The 19890-nt window shown below is 36.9% G+C and overlaps 1 protein-coding gene and 1 long non-coding RNA gene across 3 annotated transcripts in view; one reads left to right on the forward strand and one right to left on the reverse strand.

The window, feature by feature from the left end:
• RIMBP2 (RIMS binding protein 2) overlaps window positions 1-19890 on the reverse strand; it is a 1089352-nt gene that overhangs the window by 708072 nt on the left and 361390 nt on the right. The gene's annotated exons all lie outside the window — the stretch shown is intronic.
• The window catches only part of LOC128648907 (uncharacterized), a 215585-nt gene that overhangs the window by 163105 nt on the left and 32590 nt on the right, over window positions 1-19890 (forward strand). Inside the window, exon 4 of the long non-coding RNA XR_008400632.1 lies at window positions 361-615. This is a non-coding gene — a long non-coding RNA (uncharacterized LOC128648907). The remainder of the gene's footprint in view (window positions 1-360; window positions 616-19890) is intronic.

Raw genomic sequence — 19890 nt, forward strand, 5'->3', positions numbered from 1 at the left:
TCTTAAAACTGCATGCTCTATCTGAATCATGAAAGTTAATTTTGACTTTAGTGTCCCTTTAAAATGCCACTGAATTAAAAATAAAATACTCCATAAACTATTTAATTTAACATAGTATAAATATAAAATACAATGAGCATTCACCAATTATTCGTTTGCTTGTAATTTACTTTTTGCAAATTGTGCTTTTTCCCCATGGGTGGCTTTAAACTATAAGATTTGTGGTGTAAGAAGACCACACAAGAACATATCTAGAGTGTAGGGGATATTGGTGGGAATCTCATCTTCTGCTAGCTAGTTCTACCTTTATTGTTTACATCCCTCCTCACCGTCCTTTACCCCTCTCTCTATTCTGTTTAGAAGATCAGAAATGCAAACTACCTTGCAAATCCACGGCAAATCCAGAGTGCTACAGTAATGAATAGAGTTGTATGGCAGAGACCCAGCACCCCCGAGAACTGCCAAGTCTTTCCCACTACTTCAGAAAGACTAGAGTGCATCTCGCATACTAGTTTGCTTGATCCTTCTACCAAGCAGTGCATAATCACATTTACACCAGGCATCTGATTCACCATAGCAAAAGAGAAGATGTAAACAAACTAGAGTGTTTTGAAGGTATGTATCCCTGGACTGTTCTAGATTTCAAAACCAATTAACGGGCTTTAGGACTAGTATATATATATATATATATATATATATATATATATATATATATATATATAAAATATATGTATATATGACTTTATATATATATGACTTTAATGCCCATTTAAATGTATTTTACAAGCAGATAAGCTACGAGGAGGCCAGTGATAACCTAGGAAATCATTATAAAGTTGAACACTATTTACGATGTACTAATTAAAGTTCCATATTGAAAAAAAAAGGATTTAAATGCTTTAAAGAAACAAGAGAAAACATACAGAAAGTTATCCGAGTATCATAGACAGAAAGAAAATGTACTAAATATCTCCTGAAAAAGCCGACATGACAGATATACTCTTGGTCTGTGAGTCACACATTACAAACACAATTCACTAAAGTAAAACGCATGACCTTATGTGCACCTCATGCAGGTAATGAGTCTTATTGAATTATCAGTTAGTGCTTTTAACAATATACCCAGCCAGCCTGAGGACAAGCTGACACGTCATAACAAAGGCTATCATGGAGACAAGTTATTCAATGCTTGTTTTCTATTTATTTATTTGTTACAAAGAATGTAAACCCGACATATTCAACTTATGAAAATGGCTAAAAATTTGTATGTAAACAACCAATATGATGTCATAAGCATTGCAACTCCTGAATAGGACACAGACGGTAAGCCAATCAGTAGCGACAGTAACACATAGTCAACAATGTTTCCTAATTAAAAGCTGCAATGCTTGTGGTTCATGAGTGGGATGACTTTATCTATGGTTTGCCTGTTATGCAGGAGTTAAAGACATAGAATTAGATTACAAGTGGAGCGCTAAATTATCACACTAATAACCAATCATTACAAGTGGCTGGTTATTGCTACTGCAAGCTCGCGGAAATTAACCAGCGATCAGATCTCTGGTTAATTTTCGAAAAGTGCCCAACTAGGCAGTTTTGGTGCTTTAAAGTTGGTGAAGTGGGGTGTCTATGGGATCTGTGTGTTCTCATAGAACGCAATGTAAATATATATATATATATATATATATATATATATATATACACACATATCAACAAATAAATATATATGTATATATACATGTATATATAAAAATGCTGCTTATCGTTGCGCTACTTACCCCCTTCGCTGGGTGAGTTTCTGATGCCGTCTGTGTGTAAATATCTATGTCTGTAAGCTAGTCTGTGTTTGTACATGTATATCTTTATGCTGGGAAGTGTGTGGGTGTACATGTTTGTGTGTATGTTGTAGACTGTATGTTTAGTGTGTATGTACATATATCTGTATTATGTCTAGTGTGTCCATAGCGTGTCTGCAGCACTACATGGCAGCTGTTTTGCAACAATGTTATACATTAGCAACAGCACTAGATGGCAGCACTATTTCCTGTCATGCAGTTCTCCAGACAAGTGCACGCTACTTATCTAGATATCTCTTCATAACATAAGAACAATGCAAATTTGATATAAGAAGTACATTGGAAACTTTTTTTAAATTGTGTTTTCTTTCTAAATCATTAAAGAAAAAAACTTGAGTTTTATGTCCCTTTAATGTATTTATTTGCAGTTAAGCTTCAAGCTGTTTTACTTTCGGGAGGTATGTTTATTACTGTTATTTTTTGCAATCTGTTATATTAATAGACCTTTAATATATGCAGCTACCTATGTCAACAGGGCCAGCGAGTATTGACTGCTGCACACCATCTGGGGCCCGATCCGATATGCAGCGGCGCCCGCAAAAGCCGGCAACTCCGAATTTTGCGCGGGTTTGGTATCCTATATATGGCGTAACCTAGAAGTTACGCTCGTATATTTCTGCCTTCGCCCGTCGTTTTTTGAGCCATAGACAGGTATACCAAACCCGCGCAGTTTGGTATCCAATATACAGCGTAAGGACTTACGTGGCGAAAATGGAGAAATCTTACTCCATTTTCACCTTGCCACAAAATGCAGCCGTAGTAAGCCTTACGCTGTGTATTGGAGCCCCGTAACTCCCTAAACTACCTGCCAAATAAAACCTAACACCCAACGCATGCGCAATGTCTATCTACCTGTCAACCGCGATCCCCCGCTGCAATACCTAATAAAGTATTTAACCCCTAAACCGCCGCTCCCGGACCCCGCCGCCAAATACATTAAAATGTATAACCCCATAATGTGAGCCCCTTACACCGCCGCCATCTACATTAAAATTATTAACCCCTAATCTAATCCCCCTACCCCGCCGCCAGCTATATTAAATTATTAACCCCTAATCTAATCCCCCTACACCACCGCCAGCTATATTAAAATTATTAACCCCTAATCTAATCCCCCTACACCGCCGCCAGCTATATTAAAATTATTAACCCCTAATCTAATCCCCTTACACCGCCGCCAGCTATATTAAAATTATTAACCCCTAATCTAATCCCCCTACACCGCCGCCAGCTATATTAAATACATTAACCCCTAATCTAATCCCCCTAAAGTAATCACCTCTATTACCAGCCCTTAAAAGGGCCTTTTGCGTGACATTGCCCCAAAGTAACAGCTCTATTGCCAGCCCTTAAAAGGGCTTTTAGCGGGGCATTTCCCCAAAGTAATCAGCTCTTTTACCTGCCCTTTAAAGGGCTTTTTGCAGGGCATTGTCACAAAGTAATCAGCTCTTTTGCATCTAATCTAAATCCCCCTACACCGCCGCCACCTATAATAAATGTATTACCCCCTAATCTAATCCCCCTACACCACCGCCACCTATATTAAATAGATTAACCCCTAATCTAATCCCCCTACACCGCCGCCACCTATATTAAATAGATTAACCCCTAATCTAATCCCCCTACACCGCCGCCAGCTATATTAACTATATTAACCCTAATTATATTAGGGTTAATATAGTTAATATCGTTATTATATTATATATATATTAACTATATTAACCCTAATTATATTCGGGTTAATACAGATAATATCGTTATTATATTATATATATATTAAGTATAATAACCCTATCTAACTTTAACACCCCTAACTAAATTCTTATTAAAATAAATCTAATTAATATTAATATTATTAATTAAAATATTCCTATTTAAATCTAAATACTTACCTATAAAATAAACCCTAAGATAGCTACAATGTAATTAATTATTACATTGTAGCTATTTTAGGGTTTATATTTATTTAACAGGTAACTTGGTATATATTTTAACTAGGTACAATAGCTATTAAATAGTTAATAACTATTTAATAGCTACCTTGTTAAAATAATTACAAATTTACCTGTAAAATAAATCCTAACCTAAGTTACAAATACACCTACACTATCAATAAATTAAATAAACTACAAATATCTAAACTAAAATACAATTAAATAAACTAAACTAAACTACAAAAAAAAAAAACACTAAATTACAAAAAATAAAAAAAGATTACAAGAATTTTAAGCTAATTACACCTATTCTAAGCCCCCTAATAAAATAACAAAGCCCCCCAAAATAAAAAAAATTCCCTACCCTAAACTAAATTACAAAAGTTAACAGCTCTATTACCAGCCCTTAAAAGGGCATTTTGTGGGGCATGCCCCAAAGAAATCAGCTCTTTTGCCTGTAAAAAAAAAACACAATACCACCCCCCAACATTACAACCCACCACCCACATACCCCTACTCTAAACCCACCCAAACCCCCCTTAAAAAAACCTAACACTAAGCCCCAGAAGATCTCCCTACCTTGAGTCATCTTCACCCAGCCGGGCCGAACTCTTCATCCAATCCGGGCGATGTCTTCATCCAAGCGACAAAGAAGAAGTCTTTCATCCGCCGATGTCTTCATCAAAGCGGCAAAGAAGAAGTCTTCCATCCGGCAATGTCTTCATTCAAGCGGCAAAGAAGAGGTCCTCCATTGGGGCGAAGTTTTCTTCCAAGTGGCATCTTCAATCTTCTTTCTTCAGCCCTCCGACGCGGAATATCCATCTGGCCCGATGACTGAATGACGAATGAAGTTTCCTTTAAATGACATCATCCAAGATGCCGTCCGTCGAATTCCGATTGGCTGATAGGATTCTATCAGCCAATCGGAATTAAGGTAAGAAAATCTGATTGGCTGATTGAATCAGCCAATCAGATTCAAGTTCAATCCGATTGGCTGATCCAATCAGCCAATCAGATTGAGCTTGCATTCTATTGGCTGTTCCGATCAGCCAATAGAATGCGAGCTCAATCTGATTGGCTGGCTGATTGGATCAGCCAATCGGATTGAACTTGAATCTGATTGACTGATTCAATCAGATTTTCTTACCTTAATTCCGATTGGCTGATAGAATCCTATCAGCCAATCGGAATTCGACTGACGCCATCTTGGATGACGCCATTTAAAGGAAACTTCATTCGTCGTTCAGTCGTCGGGCCAGATGGATGTTCCGCGTCGGAGGGCTAAAGAAAGAAGATTGAAAATGCCGCTTGGAAGAAAACTCCGCCCCGATGGAGGACCTCTTCTTTGCCACTTGAATGAAGACATCGCCGGATGGAAGACTTCTTCTTTGCCGCTTGGATGAAGACATCGCCGGATGGAAGACTTCTTCTTTGCCGCTTGGATGAAGACATCGCCCGGATTGGATGAAGACGACTCAAGGTAGGGAGATCTTCTGGGGCTTAGTGTTAGGTTTTTTTAAGGGGGGTTTGGGTGGGTTTAGAGTAGGGGTATGTGGGTGGTGGGTTGTAATGTTGGGGGGTGGTATTGTGGGTTTTTTTTACAGGCAAAAGAGCTGTTTACTTTGGGGCATGCCCCGCAAAAGGCCCTTTTAAGGGCTGGTAATAGAGCTGTTAACTTTGTAATTTAGAATAGGGTAGGGAATTTTTTTTATTTTGGGGGGCTTTATTATTTTATTAGGGGGCTTAGAATAGGTGTAATTAGCTTAAAATTCTTGTAATCTTTTTTTATTTTTTGTAATTTAGTTTAGTGTATTTAATTGTATTTTAGTTTAGAGATTTGTAGTTTATTTAATTTATTGATAGTGTAGGTGTATTTGTAACTTAGGTTAGGATTTATTTTACAGGTAAATTGGTAATTATTTTAACAAGGTAGCTATTAAATAGTTATTAACTATTTAATAGCTATTGTACCTAGTTAAAATAAATACCAAGTTACCTGTAAAATAAATATAAACCCTAAAATAGCTACAATGTAATTATTAATTATTTTGTAGCTATCTTAGGGTTTATTTTATAGGTAAGTATTTAGATTTAAATAGGAATATTTTAATTAATAATATTAATTAGATTTATTTTAATAAGAATTTAGTTAGGGGTGTTAGAGTTAGATAGGGTTATTATACTTAATATATATATAATATAATAACGATATTAACTATATTAACCCTAATATAATTAGGGTTAATATATATAATATAATAACTATATTAACTATATTAACCCCAATATAATTAGGGTTAATATAGTTAATATAGGTGGCGGTGGTGTAGGGGGATTAGATTAGGGGTTAATGTATTTAATATAGGTGGCGGCGGTGTAGGGGGATTTAGATTATATGCAAAAGAGCTGTTTACTTTGTGACAATGCCCCGCCAAAAGCCCTTTTAAGGGCTGGTAAAAGAGCTGATTACTTTGGGGCAAAGCCCCGCAAAAAGCCCTTTTAAGGGCTGGCAATAGAGCTGTTTACTTTGGGGTAATGCCACGCAAAACCCTTTTCAGGGCTATTTGTAGGGTTAGACTTAGGTTTAGTGGTAGGGATAGTTTAGTATTTTAGGGGTTAATTAATTTAATATAGGTGGTGGCGGTATAGGGGGATTAGATTAGGGGTTAATAAATGTAATATAGGTGGCGGCGGTGTAGGGGGATTTAGATTAGGGGTTAATTAATTTAATATAGCTGGCGGCGTGGTAGGGGGATTTAAATTAGGGGTTAATAATTTTAATATAGCTGGCGGCGGGGTAGGGGGATTAGATTAGGGGTTAATAATTTTAATATAGCTGGCGGCAGGGTAGGAGCTCACATTAGGGGGTAGTTAATGTAGGTAGCGGCGGGGTCCGGGAGCGGCGGTTTAGGGGTTAATACATTTTTTATTATTAGGAGAGTGAGGGGGGATAGCTGATAGAGGGTTAGACATGTTGGGCTATGTTTGGGAGGCGTGTTAGACAGTAACGGGAGATTTAATAACTTAGTCAGGTTTTGTATGCGCCGGCAGTTTCTAAAGTGCCGTAAGTCACTGGCGACTCCAGAAATTTGTACTTACGCAGATTTCTGGACATCGCTGGTTTGTCAGACTTACGGCACTTTAGCATCTGACGGCGCCGTATATGGGATAGCTCGAGTTGCGAGCTGAAACTACGGGCAGCGGGGGTTCACTCGCTTGCGCCGCAAACTACAATCTATATCGGATCGCGCCCCTGATTGTTACCTACTTTATTTACTTGCACCCAACTAAGGGCTATATTACAAGTGGAGCGGTATTTAGTGTTCCTGCTGAAGCGTTAAAGTGATGGTAAAGTATCACAAACTCCAATATGCGATCATATAGATAATCAAAAAATAAATGCACTTTCATTCATCAAAACACCGAAAAAGGTCTGTATTTGTAAATATTTACTTTTTAGATGCTTCAATTTCAGCTCCGTTCTTACGCCCGTACATTCGCCAATATAGATTTTTAAAATCACGTGTTTTGAACTTGCAATCAGAATCCTGGCCTGTGGAGACTGTAAAACACACTAACTTGTCCCTCGTTAGCTATGCGCATGCACAATTAAGATCGCCGACTGATTGACTGAAAACATGTAGTTCTGTGCATGTGCAATTTTTCATTCATTGCATCACTTATTGTAAGCCAAGTGTAAAATACATTTGTTTTTAACCGATCGGATGCTTTCAACATCTATGTTTTACCAACTGCGGTAATTTATAAATTACAGGCCGCATTGTATACAGTGCTATTTATTGTATTAAGAATTTAACACATGCGCAAAGCAAAATGTGAAGAACGATATGCCCATATAATGACGTAGAGAGCGGGTGGTTCTGCTCTCTACTACGGCTCATACACAGATCAGGAAGTAATTAAAGTAAAAACAAAATAAACAAATAGCAGAACACTACTAAACCACAGGTGCTGCAAAGAAATTACTAGTACAGTATTGGTTAAAAAAAAAAAAAGTGAGAAAATAGATTTTTCAATATCTCTAATAATTCTTCTCTCATTAATCTTCATGTTAGATTTGAGCAATTTCATCTAAAATTACAAGAAAATATCAATGATATTCTATACAAATACTATTGTCTTTATATATACATATATATATATAAATATGTGTGTGTGTATGTATATATATATATATATATATATATATATATATATATATACATACATAAACACTCCCACTAACAGGCTTCATATGCCAGGGTGCTAAGAGTAGTAGATAGAGCTGACAGACGAAGCACTCTCTGGTAGACCAATGGTCTGATGAAGGGGTAAACCACCCCGAAACGTCACTCTAAATAAAATTGTGTTGTACACTTGATAAGACCAGAGAGTGCTTCGTCCTTCAGCTATACATATATATATATATATATATATATATATATATATATATATACACACATATATATATATATATAATATAACATAATTTAAGTAAGAACTTACCTGATAAATTAATTTCTTTCATAGTGGCAAAAGTCCATGAGCTAGTGATGCATGGGATATACATTCCTACCAGGAGGGGGCAAAGTTTCCCAAACCTCAAAATGCCCATAAATACACCTCCCACCTCACTCATACCTCAGTTTAACGTAAAGCCAAGTAGTGAGGTGTAAAAAAGGAGTAAAAAGCATACAAAAAGAGAAACTGGAAAAATAATGTGCTTTATACAAAAAAAATCATAACCACAAAATATAGGGTGGGTCTCATGGACTCTTGCCACTATGAAAACAATGAATTTATCAGGTAAGTTCTTACATAAATTATGTTTTCTTTCATGTAAGTGGCAAGAGTCCATGATCTAGTGACATATGGGATATAATATCAACGATGTGGAAGTCCAAGAGTCACTAGAGAGGGAGGGATAAAATAAAAACAGCTATATCCGCTGAGAAATGAAATCCAAAAAATAATTACGTTTTCTTAAAAAAAAAAAAAATCAAATCAAAGGCACTAGAATCAAACTGAGACAGCTGCCTGAAGAACCTTTCTACCAAAGGCTGCTTTCTGAAGAAGCAAACACATCAAAATGGTAAAAATTTAGTAAATGTATGCAAAGAAGACCAAGTTCCTGCTTTGCAAATTTGATCAACTGAAGCTTTATTCTTGAAATCCCAATAAGTGGCAACTGATCTAGTAGAATGAGCTGTAATTCGCTGAGGTGCAGACTGCCCTGCCTCCAAATAAGCTTTGTGAATCAAAAGTTTCAACCAAGTTGCCAGAGAAATGGCAGAGGCTTTCTGACCTTTCCTGGATCCAGAAAAAAATAACAAATAGACTAGAAGTCTTTCTGAAATCTTTAGTAGCCTCAACATAATATTTCAAAGCTCTTACCACATCCAAAGAATGTAAAGACCTTTCAAGAGTATTCTTAGGATTAGGACACAAGGAAGGAACAACAGCAGAAGAGAGAGCCAAAAGAAACAACACTTTCCAAGAAAGTAATTTAATATCCAGAGAATGCATAGGCTCAAAAAGAGGAGCCAGTGGAGGCTCCTCTATAGAAGCACTTGAGCACGTGATCCCCCTGATGAACAAACAAAAACAAAAAATAGTGAGTGAGAAATAAAAAATAAAAAAAATAAAAAAAATTTAAACCTTTTTGGCTGACTAAATTAAAAAAAAATTCCTCCAGGCTCCACTGCAGTTTTGTCTAAAAAACAAAAATTGACGTTTTTAATTCTTTAGCCTGAAAGTGGAATGGGCTTTTGCCTGTACTACTTCTATCTATCGCACATGCTGTGCAGTGCGATAGATAGAAGTATAGGTAAAAGCCCTTTCCACTTCAGCCTGCAGTACTGCCCACAACCCAGCCCATAACCTTGCTAACCGCAGAGTGTTCAGTGTGCGAGTGAGAGCCAGCTGTCACATGACACTCGCACACTAAGAGCTGTGTGTGTGGGAGGAGGAGCATCGTGGGCTTCAGTCCTGTTAGGTGAGGCATCCAATAACCGGTAAACTGTCTGCAGCAGTGTATAGAGGTTGCAAAACTCAGTCTCAGGCAGAGAGAATGTGGGGGGAGGGGATTGCAGATCATGTACAGAGGTTGCATCAATACACTGATTGTGTATTAATTGCATAAGGCCTTTTTTCAGGCAGAATACAAACTTTTCAAATCCTGTCAGAGCAGCCACTGCACCATCTGCAATCCCCTCCCCCCACATTCTCTCTGCCTGAGACTGAGCCATGCTGAAACACAGACTGAAGGGAGTGAAAGCAAAGAACTGCCCCAGTGACAGGACTCTTGTACCCAGTATATATATATATATATATATATATATATATATATATATATATATATATATATATATATATATATATATAGTAACTGCAGGCTGTATGTGGTGCTCTTGTCTTTCAATATACACAGGTTAGTTATGTACAAACCTCACACACAGACTTTAACAACACACAGTAATACACATCACACACTGCCCTCACCTTGTACATAAGGATGTTTTAAGGTAACTGGCAGGGTGTGTATGTATGTATATATATATACACACACACAGACACATTAAAATGGGCGGAGCCATCTGAGGGGCAGAGCTAGTGCTACACCATCTTCAAAAGTCACCTGCCGCCACTGTGAGGAGCCTGTAAAATCTTCAATACCAAATTGAGACTCAAAGGAGGTGAAATAGATGTAATAACAGGTTTAATATGAATCAAAGCCTGAACAAAACAGTGAATATCAGGAAGCTTAGCAATCTTTCTATGAAATAAGGCAGAGAGAGCAGATATTTGTATTTGCAGACAACCCTTTATCCAAACCATCCTGAAGAAACTAAAATACTAGGAATTCTGAAAGAATGCCAAGAATAATCACCATGAAATATAGGTTTTCCAAACCCAATGATAAATCTTCCTTGAAACAGACTTAAGGAAGTGGCCAAGGCTGGCAACCGGACATCCGGACAAGATCTGCATACCAAAACCTGTGATGCCATGCTGGTGCTATCAGAAACACATAAGATTGTTCTATTATAAATTTTGGAGATCACCCTTGGAAGAAGAACCAGAGGCGGAAAAATGTAAGCAGGTTTGAAAAACCAAGGAACTGCTATAGCATCCACCATCTCCGCCTGAGGATCCTTGGACCTGGAAAGATATCTGTGAAGCTTCTTGTTTAGACGAGAGGCCATCAGATCTATTTCTGGAAGACCCCACATCTGTACAAAATGAAAAAATACATCTGGATGGAGAGACCACTCCTCCGGATGTAAAGTCTGATGGCTGAGATAATCCGCTTCCCAATTGTCTATACCTGGGATATGAATCACAGAAATTTCACAAGAGTTGGATTCCGCCCAAGAAAGTATCTGAGATACTTCTTTCATTGCTGAAGGACTGCGAGTCCCTCCTTGATGATTGACATATGCCACAGTTGTGATATTGTCTGTCTGAAAATGAATGTAAAGCTCTCTCTTCTATAGAGGCCAAACCTGAAGAGCTCTGAAAATAGCATGGAGTTCTAAAATATTGAATGGTAACCTTGCCTCTTGAGGATTCCAAACCCCTTGTGCTGTCAGAGACCCCCAGACAGCTCCCCAACCTGTAAGACTTGCATCTATTGGGCTCACAGTCCAGAAAGGATGAACAAAGGAGGCCCCTTGAACAATAAGGTGATGGTTTAGCCACCAAGTCAGAGAGAGTTGAGTGTTGGTATTTAAGTATATCAACTGTGATATCTGAGTATAATCCCTGCACCATTAGTGCAACATGCAAAACTGTAGAGGTCTCACATGAAAATAAGCAAAGAGGATCGCATCCGATGCTGCAGTCATGAGACCTAAAACTTCCATGCACATAGCTACTGAAGGAAATGTTAGAGACTGAAGGTTTAGACAAGCTAAAACCAACTTCATTTGTCTCTTGTCTGTTAGAAAAAGAGTCATGGACACTAAATCTATCTGGAAACCTAAAAAGGTGACCCCTGTCGGAGGATCAATTTACAAAAGAGTTTGTTGATTCCTCAAACCATGTCTTTGAAGAAACCACACTAGTTGTTTCGTGTGAGAATCTGCTAAAATGAAAAGATTGAGCTAGTACCAAGATATCGGCCAAATAAGGAAACACTGCAATACCCTTGCTCTCTGATTACAGATAGAAGCGTACCGAGAACATTTGAGAAAATTCTTGGAGCTGTTGCTAGGCCAAACAGAAGAGCGACAAATTGGTAATGCTTGTCTAGAAAAGTGAATCTCAGAAAACGGTAGTGGTCTGGATGAATCGGAATGTGAAGATAAGCATCCTGTAAGTCTATTGTGGACATGAAATGACCTTGCTGAACAAAAAGCTGAATAGTCCTTATAGTCACCATCTTGAAAGTTGGGACTCTTACAAAACAATTTAACATTTTCAGATCTAGGATTGGTCTGAATGAATCTTCTTTCTTTGGGACAATGAACAGATTTGAATAAAAACCCAAACCCTGTTCCTGCTGAGGAACTGGGACAATCACCCCTGAGAGCTCTCGGTCTAAAACACACTTTCAAAAACCCTGAGCCTTCACATGGTTTGTTGGTACATGAGAAAGAAAGAATCCTCCCATGGGACGTCTTATTCTAAAACCTGTTCGATACCCTTGAGAAACAATATCCTGAATCCACTGATTTTGAACAGAATCTGTCAAAATGTCTTGAAATAATTTAAATCTGCCCCCCACCAGTTGAACTGGTTTGAGGGCCGCACCTTGATGCAGTCTTAGGGTCTGGATTTGGTTTCTTATAAGGCTTGGATTTATTCCAATTCAGAGATGGCCTCCAATTAGAGCCAGGGGCCTTAGGGGAAGGAGAGGTTTTTTGTTCTCTATTCTGATGAAAGGAACGAAAACTATTGGGAGCTTTAAACTTACCCTTAGATTTCTTATCTTGGGGCAGAAAAAAATCCCTTTCCCCCAGTGATAGTGGAGATAACAGAATCCAATTGAGAACAAAATAAATTATTACCCTGAAATGATAGAGATAGTAATCTAGATTTAGACACCATGTCAGCATTCCAAGATTTAAGCCATGCAGCTCTTCTAGAATAGCTAAAGACATAGATTTAATATCAGTTTTAATTACATCAAATATAGCATCACAAATGAAATGATTAGCATGTTTCAGGATCTGATAACTGCTGTGCTAAGCTGTCCAACCAAAAAGTTGCAGCAGCAACATCAGCCATAGAAATAGCAAGTCTAAGAATATAGCAAGTATGTAAATATGCTCTTCTAAGATAAGGATCCTTAAGAGAAGTACTATCTTCCATAGGAATAGTAATATGTTTGGCAAGAGTGGAAATACCCCCATCAACCTTAGGGAGTTTTTCCCAAAACTCTAAATTGGCCACAGGTAAAGGATACAGCTTCTTAAACCTAGAAGAAGGGTTAAAAGAAGAACCAGGCTTAGACCATTCTTTAGTAATCATATTAAAGATAGCATCTGGAATAGGAAAAACTTCAGGAGTAACCTCAGAAGTTTTAAAAACAGAATTCAAACGATTACTAGTTTTGTTAGCAAGAGGACTAGGCTCCTCAACACCCAAAGTAAACAATACTTCCTTTAATAAAGAACAAATATATACAATCTTAAAAAAGAAAAGAAGATTTTTAATTTCAGTGACTGATGCAGTATCCTCTGAGCCAGAGAGATCCTCATCAGCAGAGTATACTTCACTATGCTGTCGGTCAATACAAATTTAATCAGATTTATGAGAAGTTTGGAAAGACCTTTTACGTTTATTTGAAGGTGGAATAGCAGTCATAGCCTTCTCTATGGCTGCAGCAATATAATTTTTCATATCTGCAGGAATATCATGTACATTAGACTGTGAAGGAATAACAGTAGATGTATTTGTACTTATAGAAACATTATCAGCATGTAATAATTTGTCATAAGTGCCACATATTTGAGCTGAAGAAATAAGATCAGCTAATTTACAACAAACACACTTAGCTTTGGTAGAATTGTGTTCAGGCAGCTTAGTTCCTACAGTAACATCAGATACAGGATCAGTTTGAGACATCTTGTAAAATGTAACAATAAAGAAAAAATAACATTTAAACAAAATATCCAATTTCCTCAAAATAGCAGTTTCAGTAATGGGAAAAAATGCTTATGATAAAATTCTTATACAAAAGTAAAATCAAACGTCATAGCCCTCTAAACAAATAAGAACAGCGAGCAAAAGAGGGAGGGACTTAATATAACAAACTTTGGTGCCAAGAATGACACAAAGATGAGGCAAATGCAGAGGTAAAAACTTTTGGCACCAAAGCTAACACAATGAAATGACGCAACAAATTTGTGTCAACAAAGACGCAAGAAATGATGTGACTTACACAATTTCGCGCCAAAAATGACGCAATAAAAAGTAGCATTTTGCGTCATTGCAAGCCTAATTTGCCCATGAACATTTTGAAAAACAGACTCCAAGTTACAACTAACTGGAACCCCAGGTAAGAAAAAAATACCTAAATTCTCCCATAAACATAATCTCAATGCTGAAACTGTTAGACTGCAAAGGGAAATATACACAGACCTGACTCATGTCAAATATATGCAATATATATTAAAAATTTTATAATATAAACTGCCAACTATAGCTGAGAGTGTCTTAAAAAAATTATATATACTTACCAGAAGACACCCATCCACATATAGCAGACAGCCAAACCAGTACTGAAATATATAAGAAGAGGTAATGGTACCTGAGTATAATGTCGATCTGTAAAGGGAGGCAGCAGATGAATCCCTGTGACCGATTTACAGAGAGCCCTAGAATAGATTGCCCATAGGCGAAAACATGGTATCATCAGACAATACTCGTTTCACATCCCTCAAACACTGTACTTTAAGAGGAATTTGGCTTCAAAATGCATAGAAGCACCTTTTACAGAAGAAATCAAGCACATCTTGCTTCAAAGGCAAAGTTTGTAAAAACGGAGGTATGAGTGAGGTGGGAGGTGTATTTATGGGCATTTTGAGGTTTGGAAAACTTTGCCCCCTCCTGGTATCCCATATGTCACTAGCTCATGGACTCTTGCCACTTACTTGAAAGAAATTTATATATATATATATATATATATATATATATACAGTATATATTATATATGTGTATATCCTTCTCAAACATCAGTATAAGGACTCTTGTCTTAGTCTAATTGCTCAACATACGCAAATATCTCTCTCCACGCTATAATACACAAATATCAAATTTTACACAAATATCTTGTTCCACTTCTAAAAGCTTTGCTTATAAACTGAAATCAATTACGATATGCTGAATATTGATTATATAAACAATATAAGTCAGTATCATTTTAACTGGAGTTTGATTTTAAGATAACTAACATACTAGATACAGCTTCCATATTCAGTTTTTTCCTCTTCACTTGTTCAAGAGAAGATGACCTGGGGCATGTCTCAATTTAAACCAATGAGTCAGAGATACCTTAAGGAAAAAAAAAAAAGGTTGTGGTCCCCTGTTCTAATGGAGTAAATAATTTATATAGATATTTCCATTTAAACATAGAGACAAATGCTACATGAGACAAAAGAGCACAAAAACTAAGCTGGATGATAAAGCAAATGTTTGAATAAGCTACACACTTGAAGTGACAGCATCTGTTGATTGACAAGCAAGGTAAACATGAGGGAAAAAAATGGATTGGACACTGAACAAGCCTGCTTGTTAGCTATAATTGGCATTTCAGGGAACATTGTTTTTTGCCTTCCGGTTTTAGAAGATGAGCGCTTTGGATCTTTGATGAAGCTTTTGAATCATTATGTTGTAGGATGACTAGTGGAATCAGTTCACTTTTACATTTATATTTCTGTTCAAATAGTTCCATCTCCTGCAATCTTTATAGCACCAGGGTGCCCTAGTAGAATATAGACCATAATAACAGGTTTATGCCCTGCTGAGGTGACGGAGGAAGGTGCAAGGGTTCTTTCGTAGTTTCCCATGATTCAGGGCACCATTCTCTTCACCTTCTATCTCTTTCAACTCCCTTTGCACACCACCTGCAGCAACAGAGGCATTGTATTATTGTACAGGTAACAAGACACTGGATCCGGTAAGGGAAACATGGATGGTGTTAAATGAAGGCTGAGTGTGTGTTCTGGGCAATCAAGTGGTTAAATCACTGTATGTTATGAGCAATCAAGGGGTTAAATCACTGCTGCTAGTGTGTGAGTGTTATTGGAAATTAAGGGGCTTAATCACTGTTGCGTGTCTGTAACCAGCACTTAATAATTTAAATCAATGCTTTGTATGTTTCACTGGTTCATGTATATTACAGGCAACCTAGAGGATAAACTATTATTTGCACATGTGTTTTTGGTAGTTCAGGGTTACATCAGTTTTGCGTATTTGGCAACTAATTGGTTAGATTAGTTTTTGTTTGTGCTTCTGACAAAAAAGGAAATCATAATTCTTAGTATTTCTGTCAATCAAGGGTTTAAAGACAGTTGGGTCTGTGTCTGTGTTACTGGAAAAAAAAGAGGTCAAATCATTGTGCATTACTGGTAAACAAGATGATAACCCATTTGTGTTCCCGACAACTAAGCGCAAACTGTGACTATCAGTGATATTTGAGGTTCTGATTAATGAAAAGCTTTTGCTATGATGGTATCTATGCTGTCATGAGCGTCTCCTGCTTCATTAGTTTGGCCTCCATTTCTTATAGTGAAAGCTGTACCAAAATTGACTTAAAGGAACATAAATGTCAAAATGAAACTTTCATGATTCAGATAGAGTTGGTAATTTTAAGAGACTTTTCAATTCACTTTCTTTGTATCCTTTGTTGAAAAGCATACCTAGGTAGGCTAATGAGCAGCAATATACTACTGGGAGCTAGTTGGTGATTGGTGGCTGTTCCCATTTACCTTATGTCATTGGCTCACAAGATATGTTCAGCTTAGGCCCAGTAACAAATTGTTGTACTGGAACGGACTTTGAATGAAGGTGCACATATGTTTTGTGCATGGTAATAGTTATCATTGAAACTTTTACTATACAAATAGCTTTGCTAATACACGTGTATTGGAAAAATGCTTCTTCTCAGCGCTGAAGTGTATTCATGAGCATTTAATTTTCATGTCTGCAAGTTACAGCTTTGCCTATATTGCCAAGTTACATGAACATGAAACCCTAATTTTTTCTTTCATGATTTAGAAAGAGCACACAATTTTAAACAACTTTCTAATTTACTTCTATTATCTAATTTGCTTCATTCTCTTGATATTCTTTGCTGAAAAGCATATCTAGATAGGCTCAGTAGCTGCTGATTGGTGGCTGCACATAGATGCCTCGTGTGATTGGCTCACCCATGTGCATTGATATTTCTTTAACAAAGGATATCTAAAAAATTAAGCAAATTAGATAATAGAAGTAAATTGGAATGTTGTTTAAAATTGTTTTCTCTATCTGAATCATGAAAGAAAATTTTTGGGTTTAGTTTCCCTTTAATACAACTATAGTGTGAGTCCAAAAATGACTAATTAGTACACGGTAAAACAAATTTAAATGCTAAGCCGTATCTTTTCTCAGCACAAGAAATCTTTGTCAAATCATATTTAAACAACAAACAGTTATATTTAACTTTATAGAATAGCAGAGTAATGCATATTGTAGGTGAATGTGTTACTAGTTTAGGATTAGCAATATACCAATAAAGCTTGCTGTTGCTATTCAGTTGTAATTGCTGTGTGATGAACCTTGTGTTCCTACATTTATATGGCTTTGTCATTCGGTTAATAAGTCCATGGACTGTCTATACAGCTGATTAATTTTCTAAAATTACTTACATAGGCTGCTAGGAATTGAGTGTAAAGAGCAGACGCAGCTGTTATGAAACAAGCAAAATTGAATTTGTATTTCTCTCTTTGTTATAAAGGTGACACAGAAGCAGATATTGCAGCAGATAAAAAACAGAAGTCTGCCCACAATCCTTTTGTGAAGGGTTAAAGAGAGAATTCTTACCTTTGTTTACTGTAGTTGTCCCTACCACCACAAATTATAGGAAGTCTTTTCCATGCATAAGCCACCGCTTTGTTCATATGCAAACTACAAACTTCCTACTCTCCAGTAATAGATAACGGCCTAGATTCACTTGTAACATTAATGAAATAAATATTTAACAGATAAAAAAAAACTTGATGCAATATCTCAACATCAAAATTGTGGAATTCAATAAGATTTATAGCGTCCCTTCTCAAAGCTGCAAGTAAAACTCCATTATGACCGATGGGGTCGCTTCTATCTCCTAATGGTGATCACTTCTTGGCTCATGGAACAAGTTCCACTGTGGAATAGTATCACAAAAACACCTTCAAAGCCATACAGAACATTTTTTTTTTTAATAAAACCAATAAGTGTTCTAGATCAGTAAGGGAAACATGGACAATGTTAAATGGGCAAAAAAGGGGGTAAAATAGCTAACACATTAGGGGATTAAATAACTGTTGCCAGAACAGTGTGGTTGTTATTGGAATTCAAAGTGTTTAAAGGGATATGAAACCCAAAACTTTTCTTTCATGATTCAGTAACAGCAAAGGTTTTCAAACCTGTCCTTGGGTCTCCCTAACAGGCCAGATTTTCAGGATTACCTTGGATGAGAGCAGGAAAAATAACCATCGGCTTGATTACGAGTTTTGTGGCATGAGTGAAAAAGCAGCGTTAAGGCTCATAACGCTGCTTTTTCACTACAGCTGGTATTACGAGTTTTGCAGGTTTAGGGGCACCACACACTTTTTTGGCCTTAACGCAAATTTACTTACGCAATTTGCGTAAAGTCTTTTTTCAATGGGACTTCCATAGCGCCGATATTACAAGCTTTTTCTGGGAGGCCAAAAAGTGAGCGGTACAGCCTATTCCGCAAGATTCGTAACGCAATTTAAAGTCAGTAGTTATGAGTTTTAGGCTACAAAGCTGTAGCATAAAACTCATAACTAAAGGGTTAAAAAGTACACTAACACCCATGAACTACCTATTAACCCCTAAACCGAGGCCCTCCTGCATCGCAAACACTAAAATAAAATGATTAACCCCTAATCTGCCGCTCCCAACATCGCCGCCACTACAATAAACATATTAACCCCTAAACCGCCGTACTCCCGCATCGCAAACACTATTTAAATATTATTAACCCCTAATCTGCCGCCCCTAACATCGCCGCCACCTACCTACATTTATTAATCCCTAATCTGCCCCCCAACGTCGCCGCCACTATACTAAATTTATTAACCCCTAAACCTAAGTCTAACCCTAACACCCACTAACTTAAATATAATTAAAATAAATAAATAAAACATACTATTAATAGCTAAATAATTCCTATTTAAAACTAAATACTTACCTGTAAAATAAACCCTAAACTAGCTACAATATAATTAATAGTTACATTGTAGCTAGCTTAGGGTTTATTTTTATTTTACAGGCAAGTTTGTATTTATTTTAACTAGGTAGAATAGTTACTAAATAGTTATTAACTATTTACTAACTACCTAGCTAAAATAAATACAAATTTACCTGTAAAATAAAACCTAACCTGATTTACACTAACACCTAACCTTACACTACAATTAAATCAATTGCCTAAATTAAATACAATTACCTAAATTACCAAAAAAAAAAAAAAGAAATGATCAGATATTTAAACTAATTAAACACAATCTAATAGCCCTATCAAAAAAAGCCCCCCCAAATAAAAGAAAACCTAGCCTAAACTAAACTACCAATAGCCCTTAAAAGGGCCTTTTGCAGGGCATTGCCCCAAAGAAATCAGCTCTTTTACCTGTAAAAAAAATACAAAACAACCCCCGAACAGTAAAACCCACCACCCACACAACCAACCCCCCAAATAAAAACCTAACTAAAAAAACCTAAGCTCCCCATTGCCCTGAAAAGGGCATTTGGATGGGCATTGCCCTTAAAAGAGCATTTAGCTCTTTTTCAATTGCCCAAACCCTAATCAAAAAATAAAACCCACCCAATAAACCCTTAAAAAAACTAAACCCCGAAGATCCACTTACAGTTTTGAAGACCGGACA

Source organism: Bombina bombina, chromosome 2 (assembly GCF_027579735.1).
Source record: "Bombina bombina isolate aBomBom1 chromosome 2, aBomBom1.pri, whole genome shotgun sequence".
Taxonomy (NCBI): domain Eukaryota; kingdom Metazoa; phylum Chordata; class Amphibia; order Anura; family Bombinatoridae; genus Bombina; species Bombina bombina.